The 12,993-nt window shown below is 39.2% G+C and overlaps 1 long non-coding RNA gene across 1 annotated transcript; it reads left to right on the top strand.

Moving 5' to 3' along the window:
- The first annotated feature begins 4,730 nt into the window (after window positions 1–4,730).
- Window positions 4,731–12,717, top strand: LOC129392618 (uncharacterized). The gene is made up of 3 exons (XR_008618798.1): window positions 4,731–4,830; window positions 12,004–12,042; window positions 12,658–12,717. It is a non-coding gene; the product is annotated as an uncharacterized lncRNA (long non-coding RNA).
- The last annotated feature ends 276 nt before the right edge of the window (window positions 12,718–12,993 follow it).

Raw genomic sequence — 12,993 nt, 5'->3', positions numbered from 1 at the left:
GCACGAACCCGTGTCCCCTGCATCGGCAGGCAGACTCTCAACCACTGCGCCACCAGGGAAGCCCCCAAATAAACTTTTTAGTTTTTGCCCTGAGAAGTCTCCCTCCTTCTCTCATCATTACCAGGAAGGTTGTTCAGTGCATGGGAAATTAGCAAAAAATCTAGCCTATGGTAGGTTCTTCACAAGGGCCTTCTTTTATATCTTGGAATCTTTGATCTACCACTTTGACTTTTATCAGAGTTATTTATTTTATTTTGTCTGCTTTTCGCAGAGTGTTTATTTTATTAAAGTATTTTAATCACACATCCTCCTGCCCCCCAACTCTAGAGTCAATTCATAGAGGAAAAGGATGACCTTTTACATTTTGGTATTATCCACAATGCATGTGTTAGAAAATACTGACTCATTTGTTTTTAAGTAAAAAATGCCAGCATCCGAGATGCTTTAGCAGTCCACCTCACAAAGCCATTCACATGTGGTGGAAGGGTGGTGGCGATCATCTGTGGGTCCATCGTTAGGTTGGCAAGTAGGTGGAGGGGGATGGTTAGGCAGCAGTTAGATGTAGCAGACACATGTCAGGAAGGAGGGATATGAACGATAGAGTGCACGGTGAGAGAAATTAGAATAGAATGAGGTATAAAAAATAATGTCACTTGCAGAAATTAAAATGCATGCCTACAAAACAACAATGCATGCAGCGTATAAAGACATACAGCGACAGACAGAAACCAGACTAGAATTGTTGCTGATAGTGGGGAGTAGGAGAAATGGGAGTGAGGAATGGTGAGAAAGGAAAATAAATAAGTAAAGAGAAAAATAAATACACAAATGAAAATAAGAATGGATATTTACATATATATATACAGGTCGATCTTAAACCAGGAACTGAGAAGTCTGGTTAATTTACGGCTCTGCCTTTGTAATCCCCAAACACAAAGGGATATAGCCAAAACAGAGAAACAAACAAAGGCAGCCTCTCCAGGAAGCATCCTGGCTATTTTTTTCTCCCTAACTCAGGCTGGGGGTAGGTGGCGGGGGAGGTGGAGGTCGGGGTGGGGGGCACCTATTCTCTGAGCATTTAGTGTTCTGCTATTCCCTCTCATCGAGGAGCCTGTCTCATGAAATGTCAATCTTCTCTGTACCTGTTTGTGCAAACTTGGGCAGAAAGTGCCTGTTTTATTTTTCTAGCAACTTGCCAAGCACTAGATATGTATAGTAAGTGTTCAATAAATATTTGTTAACTATGTTAATTACTGATGGAGAAAAACTAGGTGTACTGGATATAAGTTGATATAACTCATCAATCATAGTCGCTTCTGCTTGTTTTGCTCGATAGATAGATAGATAGATAGATAGATAGATAGATAGATAGATGATAGATGATAGATAGATAGATAGATATTATGTATTCTAAAAATTTTCTCCATTATCTTCAAAACAGCCATTAGAAAACTCCCTTCACTCTGACTTCTTCAAATAAATCATACTTATGTGTCCTCCTTAAGTTTCATTTCAAGGAACTACACTGTATCAAGTTCCTTTCCAAATTAACAATGGAATCTAAATGCCGCTGTCTAAAGGCAGGTTGAACCTGATATTACAAGGACCAGAAGGATGAACAATGGAAACATTTCACACACATAAGCACACCCCAAACGTACACATGAACTTGGAGTCCCTTATTTATCTTTTCTTTCTCTAACTTGAGACTGTACCAAGCAGGACCGCTTGAAAATATTTTTATCCCAAGGCTATTTCTGCAGATGTCAGGGCAGCCTTGCAACTTTAGCTGGATGCCCTGGCTGTAGAAGATAAGTTATCAAACAATTCAAAGGCAGTTAGGTCTCCTCCTATGTGCTTTTGTCTGCGGTAAATGTATTTGTCTCCACTGTTTAATCTGAAACCACTTATCAGTGAAACAGCAGCCATCAAGTTGGGGCAATGGCCGATGAACAATGGTTTTATAAAAGGGCATGTTGACATTTCTGTTCTGTCCTAACTACACCCCTTAACTACAAGAAACACCTTCTCATGTCCCAAAGACCTCTTGATCATGTCTTTCTAAAGCTGCATGTCCTTAGACGAATCAAATATTTCGTTTCACTGCACTCACCAAGACCGAGGATATTATGGAAAAATCAAATAGAAACAGTGCTACCTCTGACCATGATGTTTATTTCAAATGTGCAGGTCCACTGACTGTCCTTCTATATTTAAAGAAGGATGTCTAGCAATTATAATAACTTGACTCAAGAATCAAATATTTAGGGCAGCAAAACCATGTCTATTTCAGGCTGTGCAGCTGACGTACATTCTTAGGCTATACAGGATAAACACAGTATTTCATTTCAAGTTCCTAAAAAGGGAAATGACCATGAGCAAAATGAAAAGGCTTTGTTTTTGCACATCACACACATTTGCAGCGAGCTGGAGTTTGGGCAGCTGAAGCAGGCCATTAATAAAGGTCTGACACAGCCTGTGATGGAGGGCATTTGAAAGGTTAACATATTTCAGTCTTTCACAGAGACATGAAGAAGTGTACATCGACAGAATTATTAATACATGAGTCGAGTCAGTCATTATTATCCTAATGGTTCTTATCAAAAACAGCAAGAGGTAGGCAAGAAATGGATAATTACAGGATGAGAATAGGGAGATGGCTTTTATTTTTTTTTCTGTTCAAAAAGCTTTCCATCAGCATAATGACCAAAGTATCTGGGAAGCATTCTGAAGTGCATTAACCAGATGATGTGATTACTAAGTCACTTATTTAATTAGCTTTTTTCACCAAAGATTATTACAATCCAGACTCCCCCATCTCTCTGCCCGACCTACCCACAAGTGGAAACTGTCCTCCTTCACTCGCAACAAACAGACACTCATCTTCTTCTATCCAGTTTGGCTGTGCCATTGCTTCAGTGACATTTCCCATCACTCCCTCAAAGGAAAATCTGTCTCACCATGCATCCATCCATCTGCACTTCCATCAACCCAATTTCCTATATCTTTCCAAAATGCGTTTGAGTTGGCTGACAACAAAACATTAAATACAGTAAGATTTTAAAAAATCTACTGAAGGGAAAATGGCAGTAGGAGGAGAGAAAGAGAGAGAGAGAGGGAGAAAGAAAGAATGTTGGAGTATAGTCAGTATGCAAAATGGATGTGGCATGGTCCTGAAGGACTGCCAGAGGTGGTCCCCAACTTTTGATTTTTCCTCCTTCATAGCCAAAGCAAAAAAAAAAAAAAACTACATACATAATCACGTATAGAATTAACTGTGTTCTTAAGGTAAAAGCTAGCCCATTGCTAAGGGGAAGCACAGCTATTTTATTTTCTGAGCTCAAGATGCTTCTCGGCCTAGGTCTTCATAAAGGGGGTACCACAGGATGCTGTAGATGTCATCCTGTACAGCATCCTCCACTCCATCAACAAGGTGGCACCGTTCTTATGGCTGTTTCTTCTAATATCCCTTGGTGCAGCCAGTGGCGTAACACCAATGTGAAAATTGATGGAAGACCAAAATGATAGGGTCCCTTAGCACTCTTGATTAGTGCAGTTTTAGCAATTATTGGAGTGTTTAACAACTTCTGGTTTAGTTATCCATAAAACTCAATTCCTTGGGACAAAGAACGGTGTTTTATTCACCCATGAATCTGCGGAGACTAACACAGTGCCTGGAACAATGAATATTTCTAAATGAATTAATTCATATGTTGTAAATATGGGTTGTTTTTTACTTTTCAGAAAGGGCCCTCTCTCAGAGCAACCATAAAAAGTTGAGAACGTGGCTTCAACTAACCAGAAGAGAAGCACTGAAGAAGTATTCTTTTTGCTGCATGTATTTCTAGTGCATGCTCATGCAAAGAGTATTGTGACAGTTAATTTTGTGTCACCTTGCCTGTCACAGTGCCCAGATATGTGGTCAAACATTACTCTGGATATTTCTGTGTAGATATTTTTGGATGAGATTTATGTTTATATCAGTGGGCTTTAAGCAAAGCAGATTGCCCTCCATAATGTGGGTGGGTCATATTCAATCAGTGGAGGGTCTGATAGAACAAAAGTATGGCCTCCTGGAGCAAGAGAGAATTCTCCAGCAGACTGCCTTAGTTTTTCATCTGCAACATTGGTATTTTCTGGTCCTATAGTAGACTGCCTTTGGATTTGGATTGCAACTCTTTCCCGCTTCCGGCCTGCTGGCCTCTCCCATCAGATATTGAACTCTCCAAATCCCCATAATCTTGTGTTCCAATTACTTAAAATCTCTCTCTCTCTCTCTCTCCCCATATACTCAATATGTACATATGTGTCTGTGTGTGTGTGTGTCTGTGTGTGTGTGTGTGTGTGTGTGTGTGTTAGTAGACTGCCTTTGGATTTGGATTGCAACTCTTTCCCGCTTCCGGCCTGCTGGCCTCTCCCATCAGATATTGAACTCTCCAAATCCCCATAATCTTGTGTTCCAATTACTTAAAATCTCTCTCTCTCTCTCTCTCCCCATATACTCAATATGTACATATGTGTCTGTGTGTGTGTGTGTGTGTGTGTGTGTGTGTGTGTGTGTGTGTGTCTCCTATTGGTTCTGCTCCTTTGGAGAACCATGACTCATGCAAATGTCATCCACTCACTGGTCACCTGTGAGATGGCTGCACTTTCAGTGTCCTCTCTCGCCCTGACACATCCCAAGATTCATCCCAGTATTTACAAGTGCCTGCTACTGACTTCATAGCCTGTGGCCTACCTGAGAGCCTCATTTGGAAATACAGCAAATCCATTGTAAAGAGGATCCCAACTGGGGAGGAAGCAAGGCCATGGAGAGCCAGAGACGTGAAGGTATTGACAATCAATTCATGCAGTTAAGGAGCAGCTGAATCAAGCCAGACCTGAAGAGGCTTTGCAGCTGGGTAAATAAGGATGCAGGAGTGACCTGTAAGGAAAGAAACTAGGAACTGAATGGGAATCAGGGTGTCCCAGGGGATGTTAAGGCGGACAGAGAGTAAAATCTAAGGGCTACACGGCTTTAGTTAAGAACATGAACACAAACAACACCCAGGAATTTGCCCCAGTTCAGGTATGGAAGTCGCTCAGTGATGAGATTTAGTTCTTACCACCTAGCAAAACGGGGGCTTGAGATGGAAATCAAGCCTGTTTCTAGAAAATAAAGCTACATTTCTTGGAAACAAATTTTTTGTAACCTGAGATTTGTACCTGCTATAAAACTTAATGTTCTAAAGTAAATGATCATATATCTATTGATATTTAGATTACATATATTAAAATATTAATTTAGACATGGATAGTAAAATAACTTGCTTAGATATAATGATAAATGAGAAAGATATAAGGTTGCTCGACAAAGATGTAGAATAAGCCATTAGCTTTGTAGTCATACAGAACTGGAGTTGAATCCCAGATTCATGGTTCGCTCAGGGAACTTTATTCAGGTGCACAAATCTCCTTAGTTTATATTCGTATCTGTAAAATGGGAGGAAATCTTTTGACAGACCTTGGAGGATTTTTGTCAGACAAAATTTGATTATAAATATACATCGAGTCCAGTTTCTAAGCCAATAATTCTCTGCAGGTGGTAGGCTTCCTTTATTCTGTCCCACGGTGTAAAATATGAATGAAAACACTTTTATTGGGGTGATAAAATGAGACATGATTAATTTTTCTTTTTTCAAAATTTTCTGTAATGTCGCATCATTTTTCAACAGAAAAGAACGTGTTAGACAATTTTCAACCTCTGCGGCAGACCCTGCAGTCCACTGTGTAAACACTGAAGTGTGTCCGTGCATTTGGCTTTTGTCTCTGTCACTGCTGTGTCCACAGGAAGGGGAAGGGCTCAGTGGAGCCAGAGCACTTCCCTCACTTTCCTCCAGGTTAATCTCAGCCAGGCCGACTGATTGCAACACTTCGAAGCCTCTTGCTTTTCCAAGCCTTTGAGGCTCTTGCTGAACTGCTGTCCAAGGGCAAATTTTTTCTGTCAAACAGACCTGCAAGGTTGCTAGGCGCATACAAGGATAAAGAGAGATTCGAGTTACTCAACACTTGTTTTGCAAAGTCTGTTTAAAAAAAATTGCATCATATCCCATTTGACTATTGTGCAACACAGGGTGGATACCTAAGCTGAAAGTTAAGTAAGTCTGAGCTCTGGGCACCTTTGCAATTTAGACATCCATTTATACCCAAGTGGAAAATAGCCAGCTGTTCTCAGTTTGAAAAACAAATGTGTAGAAAGCCAATGAAAATAGACCCCAATGTTCCTTGAATGTATAAAATAAAAGTAGAAAATTTCCCATCCTCATTTTTTTTTTCAGGTACTAGCTGTATTACATTCATGTGATACATATACATGAGATTAGTTCTTGATCTTAAGGAACTAAATTCCTCCTGACGCTACTGGTTCCCTCAGGGTTGTCTTTTAGTGCAAAGAGTACCATGGAATTGCCTACTCTGAGTTCAAATCTTGGTGCCGCCCCTTACTGGTTAGATGACCTTGGAGAATCGGCCTAATCTCTCTTGAGTGTGATCTGCTTCATCTTGAAGGTGTGGGTGATAAAATTTAAGTCAGAAATTAATGGAGAATAGCTGTAAAGTGCTGGGGCTACGGCCTGGCAAACAATGGGCATCAATACATATTAATTTCCCTTCCAACTCTCAATCTTTTCCATCCTTAAATTTCTCACTATAATCAGTGCCTTTCCACACCCACTAGTGGACATCACTCCAGCCCAGAAGAGACACTAGTACTGGTATGTGGGCCAAAGGTGCAGAGAAGAGTCAGGCTTGGGCACTGCCTTCATGGTACTCACAGTTTGCAAGGGAACCAGGTGCATCTTCAAAGTGATTCCTATAAAGGCAGATGGCAATGCACACTGAGGCAGGTCTCCATGAGAGTGGGAAATATCGAGGGAGAGGGGAAAAGGAGAGATTCTTCTAAATCGAGAGATCCTAGAAATCCCTGTGCAAGAGCTGGGCTTGCATCTGATGGTATACTATGAGCAAGGCACGGTCTGAGGGAATCTGAGTCGTGTTTCTAAAAACAAAATACTCAGCCCGCAATCTATTTTGCACAAGTGTTGCTCTACTAGGTATTTCTATAAACCTGGCGTGTCATTTACCTCATTTACCCTCTGTAAGCTTGCATTTCCTCAATCCCTAAAAAAAAAGGGTGAAGACTCCATGCTTCTTGATGATGTGTTCTGGGGGGAGATTGGGCAGTGGAAGGGGATGGAACAGGGAGGAGGAGGTTAAAGCTGAATGGTATAACTGGTGTGTGGGTTTGTCCAACTTGAAATCTTACGTGAATGTGAGATATTGTTATGTTGCATAATTATGCACATGAGGCAAAGAAAGTGGGTTTTCAATTAGACGAAGGACCCAGCGTTTCATGCAGCTTCGACATGGGCACTTCAAATAAAGGGGATGCTTTTTTACTGAGATCAGGGGCGAAACTGAGGCAGTCCCCAGCCTGGACGTTTCCACAAGCAATGGAAGAACATCACTCAGCCACCAGCTCCTTGCCTCACACAGAACAGCCTCTATTACACTCTCAAATGTCTTTGGCACGAGAAACACACACACACATATTCTCAAAGGGCAAATGCCATGCAAATGACACATTTTCCCACAAGATGTGGGATTTATTGTGGCTGGGATAGGCCTGAATGCTCGGGCTATCACCAAAATGGAACATTTCAGCAGAGTGGAGTCTTTCATTCCTGAAGTGAGTTCAGAGATAGGAACACATTTTTTTAAAAAATTGTTGTTGTAGAACAAATAAACCTGAGATGAAGCCTCCATTAAAATAAACCTGACACCACCTAGAAACTGAGAATCCTTGGTACCGTTCCAACAATGGTAGTACTTTGAGGACTGGATGGAACTTTAAACCCAAAGTTAGTTTAGTAATTGTATTTCCCGAAACAGTAGAAGAAGGCTGTTATTGGACTTTGAAAGTTGAACCTGAGAATTTCAGGTGCAGTTGTTATAGAAAGGATAATTCTGATGAAAGTAAGATAATTATTTGGGGGTACTTATTCATTTATTCCTTTGACCCAGTAATTTCGTTCTGGGGCTTTCTTGAGTATGTTCTCAAAATTGTGAAAGTTGTAAGAATGCCCTCATAACTGAAGTGGTGCAGCATATTTTCATGCAGCACTTTAAAAAATAGATACAAATTATATCTGTGATAAATATGTTGTTTACATAATTAGAAGATTTTAAAACTTTCTGTTTTGGACTAATTTGAGTCTTACAGAGAAGTTGCAAAGAGAGTGCAGAGAGCTACCACATACCTGCCAACCAGCGTCCCAAATATTAACGTATTATGTAATGATGGTACAATTAACAAATTGTGATCAAATCCAGGAAGTTAATGTTTCCAAACTAGAGTTTAATTGAATTCCACTTGTTTTCCCAAGAATGAATGTATTCTGTTCCAGGATCCTATCCAGAATCCCACTTTGCATAAAGCTGTTATTTTTCCTTAATCTCTTCCAAGTAGAAGTTTCTCAGTCTTTCCTTGTCTTTTATGATAAGGAAAAATATTCATGGGGTAAGCTGGCTGAGGAAAGCAGGACACTGAAGGGTATACACACACACACACACACACACACACACGCAGATATACACACACACAGAGATATACACACAGACACACATTGACACACACACAGGCACACACACATACACACAGACACATACACACACAGAGACACAAACACATAGACACACATGCAGACACACAGACACACACACACAGACACCGACACACTACGATCTCACCTACACAAAGAGAGATAAGAGCAAAAATATATCAGGAAGAAATACTCAAAATATTAACAGTCCTTAGTTTATCTCTGAGTGAGGGTTAATAGGTAATTATTTCCCTGCCGCTTTTGCTTCCTCTGTTTTTTAAAATATAGTTTCAAAAATGATATTTAAAACCAGACGGGAAGAAACTCACAGAACATAAAACAAGAAGGCTAAGGCGAAGAATTTTACGATGTCAAAGGGTTTGTTCTCCCATTTAGTGTAACTGAATGGTACGTCATTGTGTTTATAGGTACGAACAAGGTACCCAGATATGAGTAGTTCAGAGGTACAAGGTAGTGAGTCCCCTCATCTAGACTATCAGAAATACAAAAGCTCTCTGGAGAAGATGAACACGGAGAGACTCCATCTGAACTCATCGTGATGGAAGGAGGAGCCATTGTCAAGGAATGGACCTCCCCTGCCCTGTCTGAAGCCCCCCCTGGGAAATTTTGATGGGGATGTCACATGGACCTGGCAGAATAAAGACTGAAGAAGCATATTCACTGCAGTCACCTTCTGTTCAAAGGTTCTAGGAACAGAAGGCAGATGTACCTGATCACAGCTCACAAGGGCCATATAGGGTACTGCACACTTGGCTGACTCTTCATCTTGGCTATTTTTGTCACCGCTAGCTTGTCATCAAAGTGAATGACAGCAGAGTCCGGAAAAAGAAGAGTCCCTTGTCTTTGCAGGTAGAAAGGAAGAGGAAGTCTGATGAGAGGGGCCCACTCAATTCACAGCTTGGGAGAAGGGACCTTAGGAAAAGAGGCTGGGAAAGCAGTCTCTGGTGCCTGTGGCCATAGAACAAAGGAGAGCAGAGGAGGTCTGCCTGGCTGGACCCCAGAGGAGACTGCATGGTGAACAGAAAGCACCTGCTCTTTTGAGTCTATAGAACTTGGATTTGGATTTTTTTTTACCCACATGTAATAACATTTGTCATTTATTGAGCACCTACTATGTTCTTGACTTCAACGTTAAATCTGTAACTACATGGGGAAATAGGTAATACAAATCCTTTTTACCCACAAGGAATATGAGACTCTTACAGGGTCTGTAGACTTGAATTTTGTAATCTGAGATTCCATTTCCTCCTCTGTATGATGAGAATAACAATCCCTGTCCCCCAAAGCTGTTGAGATTAAATGAACCACATAGAAAAAATAGTGAACACATTTCCAAAAACCCAGTAGGTTCTTTGCTGCCCAGATCCTTTGGTGATGCTGTGTCTGGGACATTTAGCCTGAAGTGTGATCTGGTTTAGATTTTTTAAATTTAAGCCCAGAAACCCAAGAACCTGCCAGGGACAGAATCTCCTTTTGGAATCTTCCTGAAATGCAAACAGTTTAAAGGTCACTGCAAACTTCTTCCAGTATATATTTATATTTGTCTTGTAAACTCTTGAGGAGAATTTTCCAGCAGACGGTGGTGTCTCAGGAGACTTCTTGCTGAGGCTCCTGTAACTCATTTTTTGTTTTTTTTGGCTTCTGCTTCTTGAAAGGAAAAGGGAACTCAGTGAAAAATGTTAAACAAGGCCAAAGATATAAATGCATATAAAAATCACTAAATAAAATGTTTGAAAGCATTGCTGCAGGGGGATTTCTCAGTCATTGGTGCCAAGCAGAAGACTAGCTTTAGTACCCACGAATATTCTCCCTCCAGACTTCCGAGAGCTCCAGGCATCTAGAATGTTTCCCTACAGACATGTGGTTCGGGGGTAAGAAGTGGGTTAATCATGTGATCTCCATCAGACTGCTTTAGCAGGTTAATGTGGGGTGTCTACAGACTTCTGTACCACTTCACCCTTCTGTAGAGATATAAAAATGCACTGGTTGAAACTCAGAGAGTGATGGAGATTCATCTCTTACCAGTTGTATGCTTCCTTATTTATTTATTTATTTTTACTTAAGAGTAAAATTAAATTAAAAAAAATGTTTGGCTCAGTATTCTATGAGTTTAACACTAAGATATTGATTCATGTAACCATCACCGCAATCAGAATATAGAACATTTCCATCACTCCAACCTATTTCTTCATGTTATTCCTTTGAGGTCACACCCTCCCCTACCCTTAAACCCTGGCAACTACTGATCTGCTCTTCATCATTTCAGATTTGTTTTTTTGAGAAAGTCATATAAATGGAATCATACAATATATGACCTTTAGAGATTAACTTCTTTCGTGCAGCATAATGCCTTCGAGATTCATCCAAGTTGTCCATATCAATAGTGTATTCCTTCTTAATTGCTACAATCCCCCTGTTATGGACTGAATATTTGTGTCCCTCCCCAAAATCATGTGTAGAAGTCCCAACCTCCAGTGTGAATCTACTTGGAGGTAGAGCCAGTAAGGAGGCAATAAAAGTTAAATGAGGTTATCAGGATGGGGCCTTCAGGGCCGGTGACCTCATAAGATGAGGACACATGATTGCCCATGCTCCAAATAAAGGCCTTGTGAGGACACATCCAGAAGGCAACGATCTGCAATCCAGGAAGAGAGCTCTCACGCAGAACTGCATTGGTCACAGCACCTTGATCTTGGACTTCCCAGCCTCTAGAACTGTGAGAAATACATATCTTTTCTGTCACCCCATCTGTGCTATTTTATTATGGTAGCTGGAATAAACTAATTCATCCTTCAACGTCATTCTTTTTCAAAATGGTTTCGATTAATTTCTTTGCATTGCCATATGAATTTAGAATTTTGTTGGGATTTTGATTCTGATTGGTATTGCATTCAGTCTAGATTATTAGTTTTAGGAAAATCGACATTTTTACTATGTTGAGAATTGCTATCTGTGAACATTGTATGTCTCTCCAATTGTTTAGGTTTTCTTTGATTTTTTTTATCAGCATTTTGAGGTATGTAGAAGAATACAGATCCTTACAAATTTTGTTAAATTTATATGTAAGTATTTTATTTGTTAATGCTATGATAATTGGTGTCGATGTTTTAATTTTGATTCCCCAATGTTTATTGCTAGTGTGGAGAAATATTTTTTCCCTGTGTGACAGTCATGCATTCTGTGAACTTATCTAACCTACTTATTAGTTGTAGAAGTTTTCCTATAAATTTTCTGCACATTCTATGAAATTTTCTATGTAGACAGTTGTGTATTCTGAGAATAGGAACAGTTTTATTTTTTCCTTTCTAATCTCTATGTCTTTTACTTCTTTTTTTGGCCTTAGGGTACTGAATATGTCCTTCAGGATAAGTGAATATGAATGGTGAGAGTGGATTCTTCTCTATCATAGGGATAAAGCATTTAGATTTTCACCATTAAGTATGATGTTAGCTGTAGGTTATTTTAGATGCCTTTATCAGATTTAGAAAGTTTCCTTCTAGTTTGCTAAGAGTTTTTACATGAATGGGTGCTGAATTTTCTCCAGTTATTTTTCTGCATCAAATAATATGATTGTGTGATTTTCTTCCTTATGTTGATAATTTTCAAAAGTAACCCAGCCTTAAATTCCAAAGATAAACCTTAATTGGTTGTGGCATATGACATATATATATATATATATATATACATGTATATATGCATATATATATATATATATACATGTATATATGCATATATATATGTAGTTGAATTTGTTTTACTAAGTTTTTTGATGATTTTTCTGCATTCATATTCTTGAGGAATATTGGTTTGTAGTTTTCTAGTATTGCCATTTATATTTTTTATATCAAGGCAATGTTGAGCTCATTAATTGAGAAGTGTTCCTTTTCTGTTTACTGAAAGAGACTGTAGAATTGCTGTTATTTTTTCTTTATTTTATTATTATTAGCCTTTTTTTACATCTCGTGCTAACATTTATTTTCTATTATTTATTTTTCAGCTTTATCGAAGTATGACTGACAAAATTTTATAAATTTAGGTTGTACAAGATGATTTTAACTGTACAATGTGATAATTTAATATACATATACATTGGAGATTATTACTTATTTATTTATTTTTAATAAAATCTGTATATGTTCAAGGTGTACTACTTAATGTTTTGATATACATGTATTACTAAAATGACTACTACAGTTAAGTTAATCACCATATACATCTTCTTTCATAGTTAACCATGTATGTGTGTGTGTGTGTGTGTGTGTGCGCACGCGCGTGTGTCTGGTGAGAGGACCTGAAATCTGTTCTCTTAGCAAGTTTCCAGTATATAATACAA

The sequence above is a fragment of the Physeter macrocephalus genome, chromosome 12, assembly GCF_002837175.3.
Source record: "Physeter macrocephalus isolate SW-GA chromosome 12, ASM283717v5, whole genome shotgun sequence".
Classification (NCBI taxonomy): Eukaryota; Metazoa; Chordata; class Mammalia; order Artiodactyla; family Physeteridae; genus Physeter; species Physeter macrocephalus.
The sequence above is the reverse complement of the archived record's forward strand: the minus strand, read 5'-3'. Positions and strand labels throughout refer to the sequence as shown.